This window comes from Gossypium arboreum, chromosome 6, assembly GCF_025698485.1.
Source record: "Gossypium arboreum isolate Shixiya-1 chromosome 6, ASM2569848v2, whole genome shotgun sequence".
NCBI lineage: Eukaryota > Viridiplantae > Streptophyta > Magnoliopsida > Malvales > Malvaceae > Gossypium > Gossypium arboreum.
In genome coordinates, this window is record NC_069075.1 from 4,593,537 (window position 1) to 4,599,493 (window position 5,957).

Genomic DNA, 5,957 nt, shown 5'->3' on the forward strand with positions numbered 1-5,957 from the left:
ATACAAGAGTGAATTGTTTTAAACCCTTCAACACCTCCTCATTAACCCTTCCTTATTGATTTCTTGTATCAACAATTGGTGGGTGAACGTAGATCAAACCAAAACCAATCAGGATGACTCCTTCCAATAAAAGCAACCCCTTTCCCTGCGTAAAAATGTGATGATGTAACACTCTAAGATTGTGTCACATCATCATCATTTAAAAATTAATATTTATACATATAATCTAAAAATTTTTAAAAATATATAATTTATACATAGTACAGAATCAAAGACTGTTTTTGTCTTTTTGATGCCTTGCAAAATGTAGTTCACAGATATTTGCTCTTTTTTCCTTTTTTTTGTTAAAAGTTTACAAGTACATGTCCGAGCAATCACAAACTGTAGAATGAAACTATTATAGCATAAAAAGAGTAAAAACCGGAACAAATCATACAAAAGTTGACTAATCGAACTAAAACTCACACATGATAACAACATATGGTGGGACTTGGAATGTATAAATAATGATGAAATGATATTTATATAAACAATCGATATTCTAAATTAATGAAGAAATTATACATTAATATAACATGTTACATAAGATGGTGGATTTTGTGGAAAGTTTTGTAATCATTTTCATCTTATTTTGAAGTTGTAACTAAAGATTGTTATATTTTCTCTTTTTCTCTTCTCAATTTGCATGCAACTTTGAAACTTCTAAGGTATCTGGTTGTCACCACGGAAATCCTAACGGTGTCAAGGCAAGATGAGTTGAAGAGGATAGTGATAGAGATAGAAAATATTTTGGATTTAATGGGTCCTTTAGTGTTCTAGAATGATGTGTCTGAAAATTTGAGAAGAGATGAGAGGAAGAAATTCACTAGTGCCATTGTTTGGACGAAAAAGTGTTGGTTGACGGGGAGAGCAGCGGTAGTTTGAGCTTGGAGAAGAAAGGAGCGGCCTTTTTTTCGGTAAGATGAATGAAATTGAAAGAAAATGAAGAAGATAAAAAAAGGTTAAATGCTCAAATTGAGGTCCAACGTTGTAGGAGTTGCTCACATAAGGACCATGCCTTTCAAAACGGAGATATAAGAGTCAAACATTTACGAAAGTGATCAAATAAAAAATAAGAAAAAGCAAAGGGAAAAGTTAAAATGAAAAAGTAATTAGTTAAAAGTTTTTATTCTTAAAGAAAAAGCAAATATAAGTTTTTACTTTATAAATACTTGAGTTTTTAGATTTTCTATAATTTTTTCGGAAAAATATTTCTAATTTTCATACTATTTTTGTATTTTTAAAATAATTTAGAATTGATGGGTATTAATTAAAAGTATTTTCAAATTTAAATATCATTTAAATTTTAAAGAAAATACCAACTCAATATAAATTATCAAATTTAGAGAAAATACACATTAACTCCAAATAATATTATAAAAATATTTTTTAAAATGATATCCAAAATTGTGTTTATGGGTAAAGCCGAGTTCAATCTTATATCCCTAGACTTAAAAATAAATAGTGGAAAATCTAGGGCAACCTAAACCCACCAAATTATTCATTTATTATTTATATTTATTTATTCTTAAAACATAAAGCTAGTCGATTGAGTCTTAACTCGATTGGTATGCCATTATTGCCAATACAAGAGGATGTGAGTTTGAGTGCGCTGAAGAGTATTATATTCCTATTTATAGGTTGGGGAAAGGTTATGAATAGTTCTACGCATTGTGTTAAAAAGAACAGATATGACCGAAAACTGTAATGGACGTTGTTACAAAGTTGTTGACTAGAAAGTCAAAATAGAAGAGAAGAAAGGTAAAGGGATAAGAAAAGCAAGTGAGGAAGCAATGACTGAATAAAAGGAGGAAGAAGAAAGGAAACCCTCTCTCACTTTAAAGTGTCACAAATGCATGTATACATGCTTGCCTAAAGTGAGAAAAATAAAAGGGCATCACCATAATTACCTTCACTTTCCGACAACCTTGAAAGATACCTTTAATTTATATTTCAATTTAAAATTTGATTAGTTTAGTGAAATTTTATAAAGATGATGAAAAATAATTTTTTTTAAGCATTAACGAAGAGTTCATACATTTTTCTTTTGTTGGAAAATACAATTTATTACATGAATTATTGACAAGAGGATTTAAATACGAGGGTAAATGTATCCGACAGGTCTCTTTATTATAGGGTTTGGATTAAAGTAAACCCTTCACTATTAAATGGATTAATTTAATTCTATACTACTAAAAAGAATAAAAAAAATGTCCAAATTTTAACAGAGTTGACATTTATGGTTAAACAAAGTCATTTGTTGTTTAATAAAGTTTTATTTTGAAAGCTTTTTATGATTTTTCAAACACAATATCTTTTTAGAGTTGAATGTAAATGAGAAACGTCATTTTCATGTCTTTTTTAAGCAGTAAAGGTTAACCATGTTCCAGTTTGGCATTATTTGATTCTTTTTAATAGTAGAGGAATAAAGGTGCTCATAGGTCAAGTTAGATCGAGCCCATGCAAAGTATTTAGACCAATTTTTCAAGTCAGAAAATGAGCTTACTTATTTTGTCCAAGCCTGACCCAACTCGCCATATTTGATTTCTTTTAGATTAGTTTTCATTTTAAAATAATTTTAAAAAATATATAATACACTAAATGCACTAAAAACCGCTAAAATAAAAGTTTTGTAACACATTCAAAATACATTAAAAAGTATTTATATTAAAAAACACTACCATAAATATAATAAATATTTTATTATATTAAAAATAGAAATAAATATAATAAATGTTTTATTGCATTAAATATACTTTTTAAATTTTTATATTTTGGGTTGGGCTATTTAGTTGGGTAAGTTTTTCTTAGGTTTTAGGTAATGGGTTTAATTGTTATTGGAGTAGTGGTTTAATATAAATATAAATATATAATTATTGTTTAACGTACATAATTAATATAACTATTTTTAATAACATAATATATTTAGATTTGGCTGAGCTTGGGACAAAAAACTTGCCCAAGGCTCGGTCTATATAGAAAATAGGCCTTAAATTTATCCAAGCCTATTTTTCAGACCTCGTTTTTTTGTCCAAACCCTCCACTTTCGAGCGGGCCTTCGGGCTGGGCGGATGACTCGGCCCATCAGCAAATGGCTCGTGTTAAGACTATTATGTCGTCTATAAGTTCAATTGGAGAGATAACTTATCTTAACTATTAGAGTTGGATTGACTCTCTGTAATAGCCTAATTTTCAGTGGTGTGAGAAACAATGTTTTGGGATCACTAAATCCGAAAAGTAAGTTTTAAAATTTAATAGGTTGATAATTATGAGTCAAGTGTGAATTTAGAAGAATTTTTGAATTAGTGAATTTTGTGATTTAAAAAGAATTTAATAGGTAAATTGGATCTAAAACGAGGTATTGAGACCTCAAATTCATAAGTCGAGCCATAAATATTTTTATAAATATTTATAGAGTGTCATTGAGTTATTATTAAGGTTTTGTTAGAAAATTTTAACGTTTGGATAGTCAATTAATTAAAAAGGACTAAATTAAAATTAGTGCAAAATTTGTTAAATTGTGATTAAATAGCTTAAGTGACTAATAAGGAGGGATTTAAAAGGCAATTAGACCCAAATTATATAGCCTGGAATGTTTGGGCAAGAAAATCGGCAAGAAAATAAGGAGAAACAAGGGCAAAATTGGAAATTTTGCAAATTAAGCATATAAAACAAAGACAAAATTGAAAAATCTAGAGATTTCATCATTTTTCTTCAGCCAAAACGCCATAGGAGAGAGTATTCAAGTGGTTTTTCATATTTTTCATCATGTAAGTTCAATTCTTGCTTTTTATTTGTAATTTTTCATGTTTTGTGACTTTTACAATTAAGTCCAACTATTGAATTCATTTGTTTTTTTATTCTATGAATTATTTTGAAAGTTACCATGAGTGATTAATGGAAGTTTATGATGAATTATCATGGATTTGAAGCTTTAATTTCATTATATTATGATTTTATTAAGTGATTTTAATAGAAATTGATTTTTAGGACCTAATTGTGAAAAAGCTAGAAATTGGGGTTTTTACTGAAATTATGAATATCTAAGGCTGTATAATAGCCTAAAATGATTAGATAAAGTGTTATTTAAGGAAAATTTAGCTCAATTAAAGTGTTAATTGAGTAAGGACTAAATTGTAAAAACTGTTAATTTTGGGATAAAAGTGTAATTTAAAAAATTGAAGGGCATAAATTGCGAAGTGAATTAGTATTGAATTAGATGCTAATGAATGAAAAAATTTATGTTATAAATCGGGAATCCGAAGATAAACGCAGAAAAGAGAAAATGTCAAACTAGTCCTTGAATTTTTACAAATTCTACTGATTGGCCCAGGTAAGTTCATATGGTTGAATTTTTATATTCAATAGTTAATTTAGGAATGATACAATATTCATAATTTATATTCATATGTGTTCATGGGTTGTGTCGGGTCGAGTTTAAATCTGGTTTAAGCATGATATTATTATTTTTATACTTATTCAAGTCCGGCCTGGCTTGAAATAAGAGCTTAAAATTTTAACAAAACACGCTCATATTTGCAACAGATGAACTCAAATCAATTGTAGACCCACCCATATTATTTTTAAACATGATTTATATTATTTTAATTTAATATTTAATAATTCTATATATTTTATTTATTGAAAATTTTATATAGTCATCTTAATATTATTTTAATATTTACATTAGAGTAGTATATATTATCAAACTATATAAACATTAATATAAAAATTAATTTTATTTGAAATAATAAAAAAAGCTACTCAAGTTAGTTCGGTTCATGAATAGCTCATCATCGATCTCTGTAAATTTTATTTGAAAGTAATTAAATTCAAACGTTCAAAGCTAAGTTTCATCGTCGATCTCTTTCAAAAGACATATATAAGATTTGTAGCACAATTTATAAGATCAAAGAAATTCCCTTTGTATCAATGTGAGATTAATGTACTTTGCCTAACTTTTTAGGGCCCATTTGGATAGGCGATATGTTTATTTGTGGTTAGTGTAAAAACAACGATGACAGTGAGATTAGATACTATCCCAAGGTTATTAACGGATGTTCGTTTGTGTTTGGAAATAATTTAAAAATTATTTTTACTCAAAACAGGGGCAAAATATCGATACTTAAACAAAAGGTGTCAAAACCGTTTTTTTTTAAACGGGAATTGACTTTAAAATATGGTATGGAAACGAAAAAAGGGGAGTCACCACCAATCTTTTTTTATGAGGTGTGATCTGGTGTAATGGCCTAAATTCAAAGTTATTGGAACAGTGGTTTCGTAACCACAAATCCGATTTAAAGAGAAATTTATTTCAATATTTTTGCATGAAAATTGATATGATAGGAAAATCATATGAAAATATTAATAGAAAAATTTTACCGATTTAGTGGTTAGTTAGAAAAAGAAATTATTGAAGAAATTGGGTAAAAACAAGATATCGGGATCTCTATCTTGTAAAAACGAGTTGAAAATAATTTTATAAATATTTATGAAATGTTATTAGTGTGGTATTAAAATTTCGTTAGGAAATTTTAATGTTTGGGTAGTCAATTAAATGAAAAGGACTAAATTGTAATAGGTGTAAAAGTTGCTAGAATGATTAAATAACTTAAGAGTCTAATGAGAAAGGATTTAAAAGGAATTAGACCCAAAATTTATTTGGGCTGGACGGCAAGGGTATGAAATCAGCAGAAAAATTGATAAATTGAGGGTAAAATTGGAATATTGCAAAATTAACTAAATAAAGCTAGGACTAAATAGGAAATATCTACATTTCTCTTCATTTCTCTTCAATTCCAGCAGCTAAAAACGCCATAGGAGGGTTCTCTAAGCTATTATTTCATAATTTTTGCACCAAGGGAGTTAATCCTTGCCTTTTTCTTGTGATTTTTGTGTTTCTAAGACTTTTACAACTA